Source organism: Mustela erminea, chromosome 21 (assembly GCF_009829155.1).
Source record: "Mustela erminea isolate mMusErm1 chromosome 21, mMusErm1.Pri, whole genome shotgun sequence".
NCBI lineage: Eukaryota > Metazoa > Chordata > Mammalia > Carnivora > Mustelidae > Mustela > Mustela erminea.
Window position 1 is genome coordinate 20263559 of NC_045634.1, and position 20674 is coordinate 20284232.

The 20674-nt window shown below is 34.1% G+C and overlaps 1 protein-coding gene and 1 pseudogene across 8 annotated transcripts in view; one reads left to right on the forward strand and one right to left on the reverse strand.

Annotated features, from left to right (window-relative positions):
• Positions 1–20674, forward strand: part of SGCZ (sarcoglycan zeta) — a 1085895-nt gene that overhangs the window by 888405 nt on the left and 176816 nt on the right. The window lies entirely within an intron of this gene.
• Positions 13743–19211, reverse strand: LOC116582032 (annotated as a pseudogene).

Genomic DNA, 20674 nt, shown 5'->3' on the forward strand with positions numbered 1-20674 from the left:
CAAAGATCAAATCCAGGTTTGTCAGACTTTTATAACCCATACTCTTAACTACCTGGAAATCTCTACATCCATGAGTGGAATAAGCCAAGTCTTGTCAGGAAGAAGGTGAAGGGGACTTCTCCAAAATTCCATTATTATTGAATATGTGAAACATTCCATACTTCCTATAAAGTATGTTTTTTTTAAATCCTTGCTATAGCATTGATTTTAAAATAGGTACTTAGGCTCTTTAATAATTTTTCGTGCATGAGATAAAAAAAAAATAGACACTTGTTATATTGAACACCACTTTCTAGCAACTGGGATTTTGATGAGGTATCAGTGTCATTTCTTATAAACGAGCTAAAAGAAATTGTACTTCAACTAGATTTCTTTACTACCACCAAAGTTGTATCTACATGAGTGTGTGGGCACACAATTGGTATATAGCATCATCTTAGTCATGATGAGGATTTACTGAAAATATCCAAAGTTCTAGGAGTAGACCACAGAGAAAATATTAGCAACACATACTCTAGCTCAGAGTTTTTCAAACTTTTTTTAATATGAGCCACAGTGGGAAACAAATTTTACACTGTAGCAGGTATACACTCTGACTTTTTTTCTAATCTACTATATTCTAGTGGAGTCATTCTATTTGAACTTTGATTGAATTAAATAATTAATATTATATATATGTATGTGTATATATATACATATGTGCGTGTATATATATATGCATATATGTGTGTGTGTGTGTATATATATATATATATATATATATTTGTTGCAATCCACCAAATTGATTTAATGGCCTTTTAATGTGTGTGATTTAAAAAGCTGCCCTAGCTATTAGCTCTTCAAATATTGTGTTCAATTTGGCAAGGTATTTTTTCTTTTCTTTCAAGTGTCACAGATGTAATGGATTCTACAGTGGGGAATATATAACACTTTATTTGAATTTCAAAGGAAAAATACAAAAGGTATAAATACCATGAAAGCACCAATCCTTTGTTTTGACCACTCCCTCCAACTGTGTCTGGTAGATTAATAGCCCGGTGAAATTTTTAAACTTATTAGTATGTGTGTGTACAGAAAAATATATACTTAGTGAATGCTTATTTTACTGAGAGAATGGATGGTTAGTATATTTTAAAAATATAAATTAAAACCACACAAAATGATGTTTCTCTGTCATGTTAGACAAATGGAATAGGCAGCCCTACTAGCCCTAATATTCTGTGTTTGTTTCAAAAGTTTTTAACCAGTAGAAACATGTGGTGACTTAGATCCTAGAATTGCCATGTATAGCATAAGAAATAGTAGCCATATTAACTTCATACTTTTAAAGAAGCAAAATATTCCTTGTTTGCATTCTCTAAAAAGAATTGAAGAGAACAGACTAATTTGGAATTTTCAGTGCTTTATGGGTTTATTAGGATCCTGTCTGTACTTGAGCCACAAAATGATCTGCCTTATATTTCTTATAACTATGTTGTTGCTTGATGAAATTGTTTCTGTTAGATTACACATTAATTTTTTTTTTTCTCTAGTTCTTTGTCCTGGAGGTCAGCTCTGGGAACTGAGTTTGGAAATACTCTTAGTGACAACATTTTCACTTGAATTGGGTGTTCCACACTAGATTAGTATCTAAGGTCAAGCTGGTATACCTCCATAGGAGAGAATTTCAGCTGGGCTTTAAACAATGATTGGGGTTTGAATTTGAAATTACAGAATTTGTATGAGCAAGAAAATAATTTATAAAAGACAATGTCTAGGAAACATTAAAAAGAACAGTTTGGTTTGATGTGAGGAATCATATCCAATCCAGGCTGGCACACCCTAAGTGTGTCCCAGGATTTTCCAGGGGGTAACAAGGCATGGAGTTATCCTTTCTAGACTTCCAAGTTGGAAATGTACTATTTCCTAAATTTGATCTGCCTGTGAAGGACCCTGTAGCTGCTCCTTCTCCTTTTCCTGCTTCTACACCACCACCACTCTTCCTTGTTTTACAGAAGTAAAAAGCTGTCTTTGGTCATTTTTTTTTTTTTTACAGTTTTAAAACTATTGTTGAGAGTATAAGAAGTTCAGAGTGAGAGAGAAGTTGTTGGTTAAACAACAAAAAAGTTTAAGGGTACACTGCCCAGGAAGTAAAAGTAAAAAGTTGATAAATAGATTGATAAGTCAATAAATAAATGTAAAAGCAATAGAGATTAGAAAGTATCAGTGGCTGAATAAGACTGTTGAAAGGGCAGCTTAAGCATTCCTCCAGACCATAAACTCATGGCAGAAATCTCTCTCTTTTAGAATTATTAATCAAAAATAAGTTAGTTATCTTGGGGTAATATTAATATACATATTTGAAAGGAACGTTCAATTTTTTTTTTTTTTTAATAGAAAGTGAGACTGGTTTTACTGAGGATTTGGGTTAGATGGCAGATGTGTTCTAGCATTTGGGTAAGCTCAATGTAGAGCTCCACAAAATTGGAACATTCCTCAAAATACATTTAAAATACATAGACAGTAAGGTACCTGGATGGCTCAGTGGGTTAAGCCTCTGCCTTCGGCTCGGGTCATGATCCCACGGTCCTGGGATCAAGAGCCCACATCAGGCTCTCTGCTCAGCAGAGAGCCTGCTTCCCCTCTCTGTCTCTATCTGCCTACTTGTGACCTCTCTCTCTGTCAAATAAATAAATAAAATCTTTTAAAAAATACATATACAATAGAGAGTATAAGATAGTTTATCCCTTGTAAACATTAAACTTTATATCCCAAAAATATTTCAAATATCAGCTTAAAAATATTTGAGGGGATATAGTTTTAAAAAATATTTTAAGTAGTTGCGTGAGCAAAAAAACATTTGAAGAACAGAGGTATAAAGGAACAGGGGAACACTGATTTGGAATGCAGCTTATGGCTTTATACACGCAGGGTTTGAATGCTAAGGAATTTGGAATTTATCCCTAAGGCACTGATACTCTAAACTGCAATATTATCTTACTTTAGCTTAGTATACTATATTTCAAGTTAATGAAACACATTTCTTTAAAAATAATAAGCAGATTTTTCATTAACTGGAAAAGCTTTTCATTTTTACCCATTATTTAGGGTTGCTGTATTTTAATATGGTAGACAATCATTCTTTTTAATATTTCTGAGACATAGAATGTTAAAAATTTTATTAAAAGGCATTACACTGAACCACAGATGAAATATGTTTTTTAAACAGAAATACTCAGTATCTTAATACGAAAATCCATTACTTTTAATTATTACAAATTAAAATATTCATATTTACTCAATTGATGGTTTATAAATGATTTTTAGATATGAGATTGTTTTTTTAAGTGAGATCTCGCAAAAAGTAAAAGCAATATAATGCAAATAGAAATGGAGATCTGGCCCATCCATGAGAAGAATCTGTTGGATCTCTGATTCTCCTGCATTATACCTGGAAAAACACTGGTTTTCACGAATATTTTTAGTGTCATCCTACACCTTTTTCATTGTACACTCAGGAGAGCTATCACAAATAAAATCCAATTACAAATACTGTAACCACCTTTCTGTCCACATTTTATCATATTGTGCTTCCTCATCACTGTAAAAGCTCATACTTCATTATAGTCACGATTTTGCTTTTTCAGATACTTCCCCCTTCTCTCATTTTCCTTTGATTTGCATTAATAAAATAATTGAAAGATTTAAAGTATAATCTCTACTTGTTAATTTTCTATCTCCAAAGCAGTTGAGATCTCTTTTGAAGTAAAAGCAGCCTCCTATAAACCAGAACCTGCTTTAAATAGCACATATGTGACAAAATAAGTAATCTTTATCACAAAATTACTAAGATATATCAAGATCCTAAGAAAAGAAAGAACAAGTTCATTTGATGTAATTTTGGTTTTATTAATTTTATTAATGCTAAATGTAACATTACTATTACAACAAATCTATATGTTGCCCTTGGTCATCCTGTGTTTTAGAAACTTAAAGTTAGGTCCTGCAGCTTTACAAATGTGTTTTTGGTTAAATCTTTAAGATTTTTTATATATAGATTCAAGTTTTGTTCTATAGCCTATGAACGATCCAGTTATGTCTATAATAGTTGTATGGATTTCCAGGGAACTTAGGACCTCTCGCTCCAATTTTCTGTCACTGTTGAACCTTTTGGTTTGTTTTCCCCCTGTATAATATGAAAGGTTTTACTTCTGCTGTGACATTTACCCAAATATGGATTTCTTTCATTTCCTGGATTTCTGTATTTTCTTAATCCTCTGAAATGAACAGATATATTCACACATGATTTTTTTTTTTAATTCTGTGAAGACCTCACAAAAGTTTTAAGGAGATGGAGTATTTACATTTTGATATGCAATATGGTAAAATGCTTTTATTTTACAGGATGTCTAAAATTTCATTTAACATTGTTTATATATAGGTATTAGACATCCTAAGATATAAAAGCATTTCGTCATACAACTGAGTCATTCTTGCATTTCTGTCTTATTTTTCTTTCCCTCCCTTTCAATAACAACAACTGAACAATTCTTCTATGTGAATATATGTTGTGTGTTTTTTTAAAAAAATGGAAAAAGATGGAAAGTGCCCACCAATTGGTTAGTAGAATTTATATTAGATCATGAAATGAAACATGAGAACAGAATACAAATTTAGTTTAGATACTTCAATTTTTTTTATATTATTACAACAAGCAGATGTCACAGGCCAAAAATTTGAACTGATTTCAAGGCCCTAGTTTTCACACTATCCCTCGAGATCCCGGAGGTTATTGTAGTTTTCCTCTCTTTTCTCTTTAGTTAAAAATCTAAAGAAAAGAGTCTTTCTTTCTTAAAAAAAAAAGGGGGGGGAGGGGCTAAGTCAACCTACATAACTGAGGAAAGGAGAAGAAGAGTGGAGAGAGGGAGAGAAAAACTAGAAATTACTGGAGGCATTTGTCAGATTCTATAAACATGGATGGGGCAGAAAAATAATTATGTATTCAGATTCTTCTCATAGATATTGAGATATGCAAAGTAAGGTTTTGAACTGTTAAAATTTACTTTGTGCTATGAACTGTTTCTTTGACCCTGACACCACTCTAAGGCTGAATTACATGGTTTTAGTCTTTAACCAGGTCACAAAATCATTATTTTAGAAATTTAAATGTCTCAGAAATAAGGAAGGAAGCAATAAGAGGCATGGTTAATTAAATGTCATAGCTTTCGTATGCCCTATAGTCACTGCATCATTGCCTACCTATGCAGTAGTTATTAGTTAAGTAAAATTTATTGTAGCAGTATTTTCCCCTGATAAAATATTTAAGTTAAGTTCATTTTAATCTCTCCTTCTTATTTCTTGAGGTGTAAATTGTTGCAAATAATGGTCTTCAGTAAATTTTAAGTGTAATTAGTAATTGTCTGCCATTGCATTTCTTCCTAGGAAGTGTTTGTGAGGTGGATTATATTTCTGTTATTCTTACTTTATTCTGAAGTAGGAAAAGAGAAATTTAACATAATTATACAAATGCCTGCATTTATTGCTTTTTGATCTTTTTAAAATCAATCCTGAGGTAACACCATGTCCTTCTTGCCCCCTTCATCTGTCTATGATTTACAAACAGCATTTCATGTTGCATTTCACTCAGCGTACTAGTTTCACTATCTTGGCTTCTTCTTATGATCATGAAAGTCTAAAGGAGGGAAATAGAGTCAAAGTGCTCTTGGCCATGCCAGATAACACAGTTTATCAGAGAAAACTTGGGAAATCATCCAATATAGCAAAATTCTTTGTAGAGAAAGTAATTCTAATACTTCCAAGTGCTTTACACTTCATTTGACATAATGTTTGATTAGCTCTGTAGTCATTCAAACATCTAACCTTGTATGTTATCTCAAAATTCATGAAATTAGTGGATAGGTATATGGTTTTAATAGGGAAGTATATAAACTATTAATTTTGGTTAATTAGGAATTTTATGTCATACTATAATGTCACATTTAACTTAATTGTTTGCTTTAATCATATTGTGTTATAGACTATTTTTTGTTGTTATGATAGCTATGAAAAATAGTTTAATTGCTTAAAAGCAATATATGAAGGCTGATTAAGATAACCTTTGCTAAAAAAAAAAAAAGCTTTACCATGAAACTTAATACCTTAAAATCATAAGCATTTATTATTCCTCTCAAATTGTTGCATATCCAGGCAGTTTTTCTGGTTTGTACTGACTGGCCTGGGAATGGAAAATCTAGAATGTCCTCACAGGTATTTTTCAGTTGGCTATAATGGCTGAGATGACATTACATATGGTCTTTCATCCTGTATATTAGTCCTGGCTTGATCACATGATAATGCAATGGTTCCCAGCAGCGAAAGAAGTCAGCCCTTTGTGCACGTGCATCTCAAGGCTCTGCTTATGGTCAGTTCGTCCATGACCCATTAGCCTATACAAGTCACACGATTGAGCTCAAATTCAGTGGAGAATTTGCCTCTGTCTCCTGATGGTAGAACAGTAAATTCAGTTTACAAAAGATATACACCCATGGGAAGAATTTGTGGTCATTCTGTAAGCTACTACTGAGGCTATCATTATTTCTGGTCTTAATAATTTTATAATACTTTCTTTTATTTTGTAGTTGACATTTTCTTTTATTTTGTAGTTGACATGTAGTTGACATCTGCCAGTATGAATTTCAATAAAAGATTGAGTTATACACTTACACAATTGTTTTAAAAGTAACATTTTCAATTAAAGTTAACATGAATATTTTCACTTAAAATCAGATAAGACTCCTTGATTTTTGCTGTTTTATATTTATGACATTGAATATGTGGAAACTCTGGTCATCAAACTGTTTTAGAAGTCTTGGTTTGGCAACATTGAATCTTTCTGGAAGTATTTAAATAAGATATAAATATTAGAAATGTTGGATATTGTGATCATATCAATAAGTATAATTTATGTGGCATTACTATGATTTATATGGCATCTATCATGCTAACCAGTACCCATCTCTTGGAATTTATGTGACTATGTTTTCCTTAGGATAGTAATAATAAGTTAGTTGTTGATATTAATTGTCCTGTGAAGGTTTATAGCTTATCTTTATATTATATTAAAATAAACACTAGCAAACATAAGATACATGTCAATCTATTTGATCTAGAATCTTTACATAATAAAGTAATGTAAGCTAATAATAATACTTTGTATGTGCTGCTTGTCTCAAATTTGATTTAATGAATATTATAGATTTTGATGTAATTACCAGAGTCTATATTCCCAATTGTTATTAATTGATAATTTCACTAAGGCTAAAATCTCTAAACTTGGTTCTCTTTCATTTTCTATATCAGGCAATGTTTTACTGCTATAATATAACCAAATTGTATTTATAACAGTGTGAAAATAGGTGTGCTATTTCCAGACTTCTAATTGAATAGCTACAATTTACTTTCTTATTGAAGTATAATTGAGATATGTTATATTAGTTTTAGGTTTACAACATAATGATTTGACATTTATGTACATTGTGAAATGATTACTACATTAAGTCTATTCACCATCTGTTCACCATATAAAGTCACAATTTTTTTTCATATGATGACTTTTAAGATTCACTTCATTAGGGAGAGGGTAGTTGGGTTATGGACATTGGGAAGGTATGTACTATGGTGAGAACTGTGAAGTGTAAACCTGGCGATTCACAGACCTGTACCCCTGGGGCCAATAATACATTATATGTTACTAAAAAAATTAAAAATTTTAAAAAAAGATTCACTTCATTAACACTTCCAAATTTGCAATACAATATTATTGACAAGAGTCCCCATAATACATATCCCCAGGATTTATTTATTTCAGAACTGGAAGTTTGTCTCTCCTGATCTCCTTCACCCATTTTGCCCAACCTTCCAAACCTCCTGCCCTCTAGCAATCACAGTTTCGTTCTCTGTATCTATGAGTTTTGCTTTGTTTTGTTTATTCATTTTTTTTTAGATTCCAGATATAATTGAAATTATTAATAGAAGGAAGGAAATTATAAAGATCAGGGTGAAAATAAATGAAACAAACTAAAAAGATAGAAGAGATCAGTGAAACTAAGAGTTGCTTCTTTGAAAAGATTAATGAAAATAACCAGTTTGTAACTAAACTCACTAAGAATTAAAGAAAAAGCTCATATAATAAAATTAGAAATTAAAGAGAAGTTACAGCTGATAACAAAAAAAAATACAAAAGGTCATAATGGACTACTTTAAACAAATATATGCCAACAAATTGGACAACCTAGAAGAAGTGGATCATATATTCTAGAAATATATGATCTTCCAAGACTGAACCATGAGAAAATAAAAATCTGAATAGACTAATTACTAGTAAGAAGATTAAGTCAGTAGTCAAAAAATTCCCGACAAACAAAACTACAGGATCAGCCGGCTTCAGTGGTGAATTCTACCAACATTCGAAAAAGACTGAATACCTGTCATCCTCAAACTCTTGCAAAAAATTGAAGAAGAGGGGATGGGCCAACATTGCCCTGATAGTAAAACTAGACAAGGACACCACACACACACACACACACACACACAACTGCAGGACAGTATCACTGATGGACGTAGATAGGAACAAGGCACGGATACCCATTCTCACCACTTTTCTTCACCATAGTATTGAAAGTCCCAGTCAGAGCAGTTAGGCAGGGGAAAGAAATAGAAGACATTCATATTGGTAAGAAGTAAAACTATCACTACTTGCAAATGACATGTTTTTCTGTACAGAAAACCTTAAAGACTCCAACCAAAAAGTTGTTAGAACTAATAAATGAATTCAGTAAAGTTGAAGGGTACAAAATCAATATGCCAAAATATGTTGCATTTTTATATAGCAACAATGAACTTTGAGAGAAATTAAGAAAATCCCCTTTGCAATTAAATCCAAAAGAATAAAATGTGTAGGAGTGAATTTAACCAAGGAGGTGAAAGACATATACACTGAAACCTGAAAGACATTGATGAAAGAAACTGAAGAAAGCACAAATAAGTAGAAAGATATTTCATGCTCATAGATGGGAAGAATTAGTATTGTTAAAATTCCATATTACCTAAAGCAATATACAGATTCAATGTAATTCCTATCAAAATTCCAATGACAGTTTTCCCAGAAATAGACTTACAAGTTTCATTTTGGCCACATTTTTGGAAGTTAAATAAATCCCCCAAATGGATACTGCTTTACCATAGCAATGGGACATAGAGCCATATAATTATGAGGTATATGCATTTTATATTTATTCTGATAAAAAAATACCCTCATATTTTCATTTGGGAAGATGATATTGTGATATCATTTATAGGTGACTTTATGATTTTATTATTATTTTTTTCACAAACACGAAGCCAAATTAAAAATATAGTAGACTAAAAAAAAAACTATAAAGACTGTATGCATCATCATTTTCATTATAGCATTTCAGAGAAATACTAAGAATAAATTAGGAAATTAGGTTTTTGATGTCTTACAAATGTCTTTATTTATTTTAGAAAAACTCCATAACTGTTTGGTCAGCTAAGGGAATAATTTCCCTCTCACCTATGTAATTATAATGTAACTCCATTTATTATTCTAGTAATAAAAAATAAAAGTCTCTGGCATTATTGTAATTCCAAAAAAAAGATTGAGCCAATAATGAAATGAACATAAACCAATTCTTATTTTTTATTTTTAGAATGCAAAATATATTGATTGATATTTTGCTACTTAATGTAATTGGTTCTCCATTATTTCCACTGACAATCCAGAAGACTTAGATGTTTCAGGATGTCACTGTTGATGTGTTATGCTTCATTAGAAGTTTTTTAGAATCATTCAGTTGTAACAAAAATACACATTTGGAGTACATAATTTTAGTTTGTCACTTCTATGAATCAACTGGCTCATTGTTCATTGAAGCAGTGTTTGGTTTTCTGTACAAGTATTTAAATAAGAGGACTTCTCACCTATGAACATCCGTCTCATGTTGTGTGTGTGTGTATGTGTGTGTGTGTGTGTGTGCACATGCGCACGTAGTATTAGTTTTTTAATAAATCCATGTCCTTTACATTTAGAATATCTAATCTTGATATTTACTTTTATAGGATAAATGAAAAGTTATATTTTGTTTTTAAAGTAACTCTGTCTTCTGTATTTATGTATTTGTCTCATACATTTTAGCTAGTGTTAGCTTCCATTATATAATGTTTCTTATTATGATTTTGCTTTTCAGATAATTTGAGAATACATTGCAGTAGATTATTCCTCATAGAAACTGGTTCCACAATATGTTTAGAGATTTTAAATAGGTTTGTTTTATTTTATATTTAAGATCTTTTTATTTCCCAAATCCTCTCTGACAAAAATGCCCACATAACATCTCAGGCAGCTAATGACCTCTGATGAAGGTGTTGTAAGAAAAAAGGAGCATACTAGACAGAGGATGGCTGAAACTGGAAAGTTTGGGGTCATGTTAATTGTCTCTCTGAACTTGAATCACAAATTGAGATTTAACTGACTAAAAAATAGAGAGCCATTAAATGCTTTTTGAACACTTAAGTGTTGTAGGGTTTTATGCAGGAAGATATTGGGGGAAAATATTCGTTACAAAAATAGCATTAGTTTGAGATAGCTTGAGTTTCCAGAGAGACATTTTGACAGAAATATTCAGCAGGCTTTTGGCAGATAGAAACTCAGTCAAACATAAAGCTGGAAGAACAGATGAGGAAGCCAGCACACAGTGAAATGGTCAAGCTCTTTAAGTGAATGGCAACTGAATGAAATTGAAGAGAGACAGAAATACCTGATAGATGTTGGAACTTTGAGAATGATGCTTTTGTCAGAGGAGAAAGACATCCTTATGGAACAGTAGTTAAAGAAGTGGGAAGATTAAAGTATGAAGCAAATAAAGTATAAAAATTTTCAAAGTATATAGTAGAAGCTTCTCTGAAAAAAAAAGTACCAGGCAGGTAAAATATACCTGATTTGATAAACAGGAATATTAAGTACTTATTATAAGGGTAATCTAATCTGGATCTGTAAAATTATATATTCAATCAATTCAAGAAAAATTCCAAATACCCAGCTCAGTGTTTTCACAGAAGTGTTTAAATTTCATGTTAGAAGATAAGTTGTTTTTCATTTTGGAGGAAATTATATAAAGCAAAGGGAAAGCCTAAAAGTAGTAGACCAGAAAATGCTTTCTAAGTTTTAAGAGCTGGATTTAACTTACGAAGTTAAAAAATAGTTGTTAAGATAGTGTAATAGATCTTTCTCACATTTTGGTCCAATTATAGTGATGTGTATGCCTTTAAATTGTAATCTTAGAGAAAGAGAAGACATTTTATAGCCATAATGTCACTTTCTGTACTCTCTTGATGCTTTGTGTGTGTGTATACATGTGTTTGAAAAATCACCCTTTGTAAATTAGTGACTTCTTTTAATTAGTGCTTATGAAGAAGTTGACGTATATTTCTGAACAATTGGCAGAAAACATCAAAGAACTGTAAATGAAAGGCAGCCTTTGGAAAGAGGATTTTGAAAACATTCAAACAGCTACATAATTATAATTTTCATCTGAAAATACCTGGTGCTTTGAGTTTAAAAATCTGTTTTCTAGGGGCACCTGGGTGGCTCAGTGGGTTAAGCCGCTGCCTTCGGCTCAGGTCATGATCCCAGCGTCCTGGGATTGAGCCCCACATCAGGCTTTCTGCTCAGCGGGGAGCCTCTTCCCTTTCTCTCTCTCTGTCTGCCTCTCTGCCTGCCTGTGATCTCTGACTGTCAAATAAATAAATAAAAAAATTTTTAAATATCTGTTTTCTAAAGGAGAAGATGAACAACAAAATAAAGTTATAACTTAAAAACTTTGTGTGAAGGATCACATGATCATTAAATAAATATTAAAACCAGTTTCAAAAGTTTTCCAACAACTTTTAAGTTATTCACACCAAAGTACATTACTTTTCTAACATTCAGTCAAGTGCATTTGGGGTTAAAGATATTATGATGAATGGATAGAGGCATGTGAAAAAATAACTTATGTTAAATAAAATTATTCTCATTTTAGGGGAACTAAAGTTGAAACACTAAGAAATCTCTTTCTCTCTAGATTCCATACTGAACCTATTTAAAAAGCCTAAATTTTATTCTTTTGGTTAAAGGCCCCTATGAAGTTTGTTGTAGTGTATTCTATAAGATATCAAAATTAAAATAGGACAAAGGTGAATCTGAGTGTAAATAGGCAATATTTTATAGTTAAATCAAGAAAAGGAGTTATCAGACATTTCAAAAGTTACCTTTGTGAGATCTGAATTCTTATGCAGGTAGAAATTGTAATATGAAATTCCACAATTCTGTCTTTCTTCTCTCAGAAATCCGGAGTCAGCTCCATGCAGAAGGGAAGAAGCTCTAAAGAAACACATATGCAGAGTCTTTCAATTTTAATAATTGTACATCGAAGGATTTTATAGCTAGATCTCAAGAAGGTAGTTTGAAGGCAATAAGACTAGAGAAGCTATACACAAGATCTGAGCATATAGTAAATGATCAATAAATGGATGATGATAATGATGATGCCGGGATGTGGAGCGCCATGGTCAAGAAGGAGTTCTTGAGACGTTTTAGAATGCAGAGTGGTGCTTATACTATAGCACAGACCCATGGGCAGATAGAGGTGCCCTGTGATTGTAAGGAGTCACTGATGACAGAGTTTTCTATCCTATGGAGGTGAAAGTGACATTGAGGCTCCAGGAAACTGCGTCTATAGGTTACTGGAAGTCTGGCTATTATTACGATTGTGTTTCTCTTGTAAATCATTAAGACAGTTATAAACTATAGTGGAGTCTCATATCCTGCATGACTGTAATCTTTTTCAGGTGACCATTTATTTCTCCCTGCCTTTGTTCTTAAGGCAGTCACAAGTGCTGGAGAAATGTCATACATACCCCACCTTGAGGGGAGTGGGTTTGTGGGGCTCTTCTTTTGCCTTCAGGTGCTGTGTGTCCTCTCATCAGTGGTGATGATGATGATTTCCTTGACTACCCTAAGTTGATTCACTTATTCACTCCTCAGCAGTGGGGCAGAGCACCTGCTGGCTGTTATCTTTCCTGGTCAGGCACTGGCCACTCCCTCACATACCTCCACTCCTGAATTTTGTCTTCCAGGTCCCCATTGTTCTGGCCACCTTTAAGATTTATGTGGTGAGGGGCTCCTGGGTGGCTCAGTCAGTTAAGTGTCCAGCTTGATTTCATCTCAGGTGATGATCTCAGCGTCACGAGATTGAGCCCCACATCAGGCTCTGAGCTCAAAGCAGAGTCTACTTGTCCCCTTTACCCTTTCCCTCTCTCCTTCCTCCCCCCACTGATTCTCTCTCTCAAATAAATAAGTAAAATCTTAAATAAATAAAAAAAAAAGAAGATGTGATGAAACTATTGCCATTTATGGCAGATCATGCTTCTTTGGGGTCCAGTACCCCACTTCTCACTTTACTCTGTAGTTAGAATTATAGTAGGCACGAAGGATCTCTCGCTTTTTTTCTAACTTAATCTTTTTCTTTTGAGGCAATTTAGATCTGCAATAGTACTGAAGAAGTAAATATTTCAGTGACTAATACATACTGACATTCTTTTAGTGGAATCCTTCCTTCTTAGAACATTTTTTTTTTTTTTGAGAAGTAAGCCATTATTTACTTGTTTTACAATTAAAGTTAGCTTTGCTACTTGCTTTTCGGTGATTAGTCAAAGAGACTAAATCCCACACCTTCCGCTGACTGCTCTGACTCTTCCTTTGCTTCACACTTGGCTGGGACTACAGTGCCAGCAGCAGGGATGACAGTGATGGTGGCGGCCACAGAGGCAGCAGCCACAAAGGCAGATGGACCAGCTGAGGCCTCAACCTTCTCAGCAAGTGGGAAGGCATAATCAGTCTCTAGTGACAAAACCAGATGCACATGTATCAATTGCTGATAGAAGGGGGTACTGGTCCAACAGTCAGGTAACAAGGCTGTAGACATAACACTAACAACATTGGGGACACCGTCCAGGAAGCTAGAATGCAGTTTCCTCTGTGATACAAAGCACTTTGAGGTTGTAGATGCTGCAACATCTACAGGGGAAGAGTAATCAGCACGTTCAGCAGTATGCCTTTGCTGGCTCCCGCTTTGCCTCCTGTCTTCATCAGCTGCACATCACTCAGGATTTCAGTGATGCCCCTGGAAGTTTTTATTGTGATGCCTGCAGCCTGAAAGACAGAGGTCTTCTCAGACCCAAACCAGAGTTCTGGGCAGGCACCGCCGGGACTTCATGTGGAGCCATGGCACCAGCACAGGTAGCAGCTGATACTTACTGGCCAACAGCATGTCCCTGATCTCAGCCAGGTCATCCTGGGTGAACACAAAGCCCACACTCCCCTGAATATGAGGGGACCATTTCTTCAGGGCTAGACTGTTCTCCAGTGCCCTTGGATGGCCTTGTGCTTCGTGGTGGTCTTGCCCACCAGTACCACAGGCCTCCTGCAGAGGGACATGTGGCTCTGCTGCACCTTCTTGGAACCCACATTGTCTGTTCCCACACTGAAGAATTTTGGGTAACCACCCAAGAACTGGATGATCTTTTTTTTTTTTTTTAAAGATTTTATTTATTTATTTGACAGAGAACACAAGTAGGCAGAGAGGCAGGCAGAGAGAGAGGAGGAAGCAGGCTCCCTGCTGAGCAGAGAGCCCGATGCGGGACTCGATCCCAGGACCCTGAGATCATGACCTGAGCCGAAGGCAGCGGCTTAACCCACTGAGCCACCCAGGCGCCCGAGCTGGATGATCTTAAGGAAGCAGTTGGACTTCTGGGTCACGGCCACCCGGCTTCCCTGGGCATCACGGTGGTATGTCAGGGATGGCCACGCAGGGTTTAAATGAGATGTCACTCTCACAAGGACTCCTGATGAGAGAGGGTAGAACTCTCTTAGTAGTATGCACTCACATCTACCTTAAGAAGATGTTTATAATTTCTCAAGTTTTTCCCTTCAGTTGTTGAAATTCAGCCATATTCCCCAGATAATTCCTACACCGTACTTACTATCTATCACCATTATAACTGCCATCCAGCAATTATTAACTGTGAGACGGCCCAGTGCTAAAGACTTTGCATACATTTGTCATGTTATTTAATCTTCATAACAATCTTACATTACCATGAAAAACTCCTTATTTAGGTAACAAAATAAAAAAAAATTCGTTTAGTAATCTGGCCAAGGTCATACAGTAAGTAGCGACCTAGGAATATGGATTGTACTATATTAACCCAAGAGTCTAAGCTTGCACCATCCTTCCTTCGTTCCCTCCCTGCCTTCCTTCTTTTTTTGTTATTTGGCTGTAAAACTTTTTAAAAACGAAAATAAAATGCATCTTGGGTGCCTGGGTGGTTCAGTCAGTTAAGAGTCCAATTCTTGATTTCAGTTCAGATCATGATCTCAGGGTCCTGAGATGGAGCCCCCTGTTGGGCTCTGTGCTGGATATAGGGCCTGCTTAATATTCCCTCCCCCTGCTATCCCTCTGCTCTCTCTTTAAAAAAAACAAATACTGGTATAATACGTGTATAGTGAAATGCATTACTCTGAAATGTAGTTCAAATATATACACTCTTGTGACCCATACCACTGTCAAGATGGAAGCATTTCTATTGTTCCAGAAAGTTCCTCAATGCCCAATTTCCAGTCAAGCCTCCCCATCACCCAGAGCAATAACTGTTTTACCATTATATAAAACCATAGATTAGTTTAACCTATTCTTTATATAAATGGAATCATAGTATGTATTGCTTTGTCTTTCATCTCTCAACCTAATGGTATTAAGACTTATCCACATTGTTTCATCACTCAGCAGTTCAGTCCCTTTGATTGCTGAGTAGTATTTCATTGGAAGAATATATCAAAATTTGCTTGTGAATAAACATACTATGAGCATTCCCAGGGATAGACTGTCAAATCACACAAGTTAGATGGCTTTGCTTTTACACCTCTCTTTCCAGGCTCTCCCTTCTCTATCTATCATGGGTCAAGAACCTGTGACTTCCTCGGTCCTCTTCGTTTTCTTGAAGAGAACTCTCTTACTTAGAACTTGACATGCTGTCTCCATCAAACCTGGTTTTCAAGTTATATTTTGTTTTGCTTTATTTTGTCCAGAAAGGTCAAATACCCACCCTGTACAAACCTTGCCTCAGGGTTAGAGCCTCCGAAGAAGAGTAAAGAGACATTCACGAGTAGCTACTGCTGTAGTGTCTCATATATGAACATCTTCGCTTCACACTTAACTGAGACCTTACCTTGTGTGACAGTAGTAGATGTGGTTCAGGCTTCCCAGTAGCAGTGGGAATCACAGCATAGGAAGAGGGACAGAGAAGGTGTTTAAGGTGTTTTCCCCAATGATCTTAGTGTGGATACTAGTGGGTTTTTATTAGAATGAATGTGGTAAAATATTGTAAGGAATATATAGAACATAAATTAAAATGAAATATTTTAAGTGATTTCTTCTGTTCTTAAACTTGAGAAAAATTTCCATGTCATACTGTAAGCTTTAAGCTGATATACCAGGGTCTTGAGAGGTTTGGACCTCCTCGTAAACCATATTCAAGGGTGATTATAAAATTGATGGGAGGCACCTAAGATTTGTTTGTTGTGGTGTTCTGGTGCCAGTATGAGCCAGAAATGAGGTAGTGCAGCATTTTAATTAATAATATGGCTTAATTAAGTGTTCAGTATCTATTTCCAATAATTTCAAGTGATAGAGTTACATAGAAAGTAAGAAAATGTTTAATTATAATTCTTTCAGAAAAATTTCTACATCCCAGATCAATAAATTCTTTATAATTTTAACATACTTTCAGTGGTTTATGAACTTCATTAGTTCCTTGACCTTAGTCAATTTGCATTACCTAGTTTGAATATTTTATATAGATTGGAGACTTACTGAAAGACATTATTTTATATTTATAAAATTGAACCATTCTTTACTACTTAGAAATAATTGGTATACTTGTGCCCAAACTGACACTTTTCTTTTGGGGTTAAAAGTGCAAATTAGTGATGAAATTTCTATGTAATGTGAAATGTTAATGTGAAATCCTTGGTTGTCCATAAGCAGACACGAGATATTTAATTCTGACACTAGGCATTTCATTATTTTCAAAGATCTGTCTTTGTGAAGACTGAAATATCTCTGTTTTATAGAATCCTATTTTATTTTTCTACACAGATGAAAAGACAAAAAATAAGAAAAAATAGCACTTATGTGAGGCAAGTATAGAATCTGGGTTAAAATTTGAATGCATTAATTTTACATATATCACATTCATTGTCTACAGGGATTTTCCTTCATTTGCATTAGATATGTGTAGCTAAATCATGGTTTGTTCCATATTCTTTTGATTTTCTTAAAATGAAAAAAGGTCCTTCTTTAGACTGTATTCAAGCTTAAAAGGATATTTTTTTTTGTCTGTACTTTTGAGATTACTCCTGAAAATTTTGATAGGTCAATATATCTGTGATGAATCATTATGTTTACTTTTATCCAGGCATATGAAGGTGACCATTCTTTTACATACTAAAACCCAAGGAATCGTGAAAAGACTTTTAAAGTTCTATTATACATTAATACACTCTAATAAATGTGTTTTGTGTACTAATAGTAGATATCAATAGTAATATCCTAATAATGATGCTTAATATTTATTGAGAAATGCTGTATATAACATAATGTTACATGTGTTTTTAAGCTATTTATGTAATTTGCAAATTGAGACTCAACATTAAGTAACTTGTCTAAAGTCACATACCAAGTAAGTGATACAGTTAGAATTTGATCCAGGTAAGGAAAAGTCTAGTAGTTTTCAGTGACGTACTCTAAATTACCATGCCACATTGCTATAGAAACAAAATGAGCATAAAATAATTTAGGAGCTAGTACACTGTAAAGCCATCTTCTCTTTCATCAACAGCAACATGTCTTCTTACTCGCTCTTGTTTCTTGTCTTTAGGATATGCTGAATTTCTTGATGCCTGGTTTAGTATGGTCTCTTGAATCAATATGTTTGCATGTGTTACTTCATCTTCCCTTTAATTCTTTCTTAAATTTCACCTCATTCATCATTATTTGTTCTATCAGTAATTAGCTTAAGAGGTATATCCTTCAGCAGACCTTCCTTAGCTGCTTTCTTCATTTGTACTTGGGTGGGTGTCATCATGTCTGTCCCATGTAAGTTTCTGCAAATCTCCATGGCACTTGTGTATATGTAATTGTTCATTTTTCCATTTCCTGAGTGGAAATATTCAAGAAAAATACATAATCTTCTCCATTTATTTTTTTTATATTTGACAAATTTTATAAAATTAATGTATTAGTTAGTGATGTTCCTTAAAGTAAAACATGGAATTTAAAAATTTATCATTAAGTCTTGAGCCCTGCTGCTTAAAAATCCTCTTCTTCCTCTTGAATTGCCCAGAAAAATAATACATTCTCTCTTAAGATAATGGACAGAGTACTGGGAAAGCTTTTTTTCTGCCTGAGCATGTTACTAAAGCAGTTGGGGCTTGTACACAGAAAATAGGGACCTAGATTACACAGTAAAGTTTCTATTCTTGTTATGTGGGAAAAGCCCAAGAAAGATAGAACTGACTCATTTTCTTTCTTATGAATGTATCTGTGATAAATAATTCTCATGTAGAGGAGTTTTCTTGACTCTTATATATAGAGAGAATTGAAAAATCTTTCACAGAGAGAGTCATTATGTAACTCCACAAAAAGGGACATATGGCAAAGTTAAAATATGTATTAGTGGCATGTTGAATATAGAAAACTGCTGTCCTAAAAGCAGGATGAAAACTGGGTTTTGTTTACTTTTTTCATATCCTACAATTTAAGAGATTATTTTTAAAGATTATTTATTTATTTTTGAGAGAAGTAGAGAGAGCGTGCCTATGTGCACCAAACAGGGGAGGGGTGAGGGAAAGGGAGAGAGAATCTCAAGCATAGTCTTCACTGAATGCAGAGCCTTGCACGGGGCTCATTTCCACAACCCTGAGATCATGACCTGAGCGGAGACCAAGACTCTGACACTTGGGGCACTTGGAGCACCTGGGTGGCTCAGTTGGTTAAGCATCCAACTTTTGGTTACTGCTCAGTTCATGATCTCACGGTCATGGTAGCAAGCTCCATGTCTGACTCTGAGCTCATTGTGGAATCTTCTTCAGATTCTTTCTCCCTCTCCTTCCTATTCTGTCTCTCTCTCTTAGATAAATAAATAACACCTTTAAAAAAAAAAAAAAAGAAGAGTCTGACACTCAACCAACTAAACCACCTACGTGCCCAAGAGATATTTTAATCTAATTTATTAGTAAACCAACTTATGCTTAGAAGATTGAAAACTATCTTGAAAAAGGAAAAAAAAGGTTCATGATTCAAATTTATTATTTCAAAACTTACTATGAAGCTATATAACCAAGAGTGTGATACTGAGGTAAAAATTGACATATAGAGCAATGGAACAGAATTGAAAGTCCATAAACCCATGAATCTGAGATGTATTAATATCTGACATAAGTGCCAAGACCATTTAATGGAAAAAGAATAGCTTTTTGACAAAAAGTTCTGGGATAACTAGATATCCACATGCAAACAAATGAAGTTGGACCCTTACCTATACCATATACAAAAATAATTCATAAAGAGTCAGAAACCTAGACATAAAGGCTAAATATATAAAATTATTAGAAGAAAATATAGAGATAAATCTTAATGTTCTTGGATTTGGTAATGGTTTCTTAGATATGACATCAAAACCATAACTAAAACAAAATTTAAAAAATAGATAAATCAGACTTCAAAATTTCAAAAGTTTGTGCATCATGCTTGCTTTGGCAGCACATATACTAAAAAGTTTGTGCATCGAAGGACACTACCAAGAAAGTAAGAACAAAATAAAACAAAACAAAAACCAAGTATACATCATGGACAAAATGTTTTCAAGTCATGTATCTGATAGGGCTTTAGTCTTTAGTGTCCAGAATATATAAAGAATCTCTACAATTTAACAACAAAAATTTAACAACCAAATTAAAAAATGAGCAAAGAATTTGAAAGATTTATTTATTTATTTTAGAGAGTGCAAGGGAAGGCACAGAGGGAGAGGGAGAGAAAAACTTAAACAGACTCTATGCTGAGCATGGAGCCCAACATGGGATTTCATCTCACAACCTGAGATCATGACCTAAGCCAAAACCAAGAGTCAAACACCTAATTGCACCACCCCAGTACCCCACCAAATGAGCAAATAATTTGAATGTACATTTTTCTATATATCAAAGAAGATTTACAAATTAATGGCAAGCACGTGAAAAGATGCTCAACATCATTAGCCATCAGGTAAATACAAATAAACTCTCACACATACCTACACAGTCAGATACCATTCCACATGCCCTAGAATGGTTATAATCAAAGAGACAAATGTTGGTGTAAATGTGGAAAAATCAGCAGATTGCTGATAGGAATGTAACATGGTACAATCACTGTGGAAGACAGTGCAGCAGTTCCTCAAGTTAAAAAGAATTAGAATATGGTCCAATAATTCCATTCCTAGGTATATACCTAAAGTATTGAAAACAGGTATTCAAGCAAAA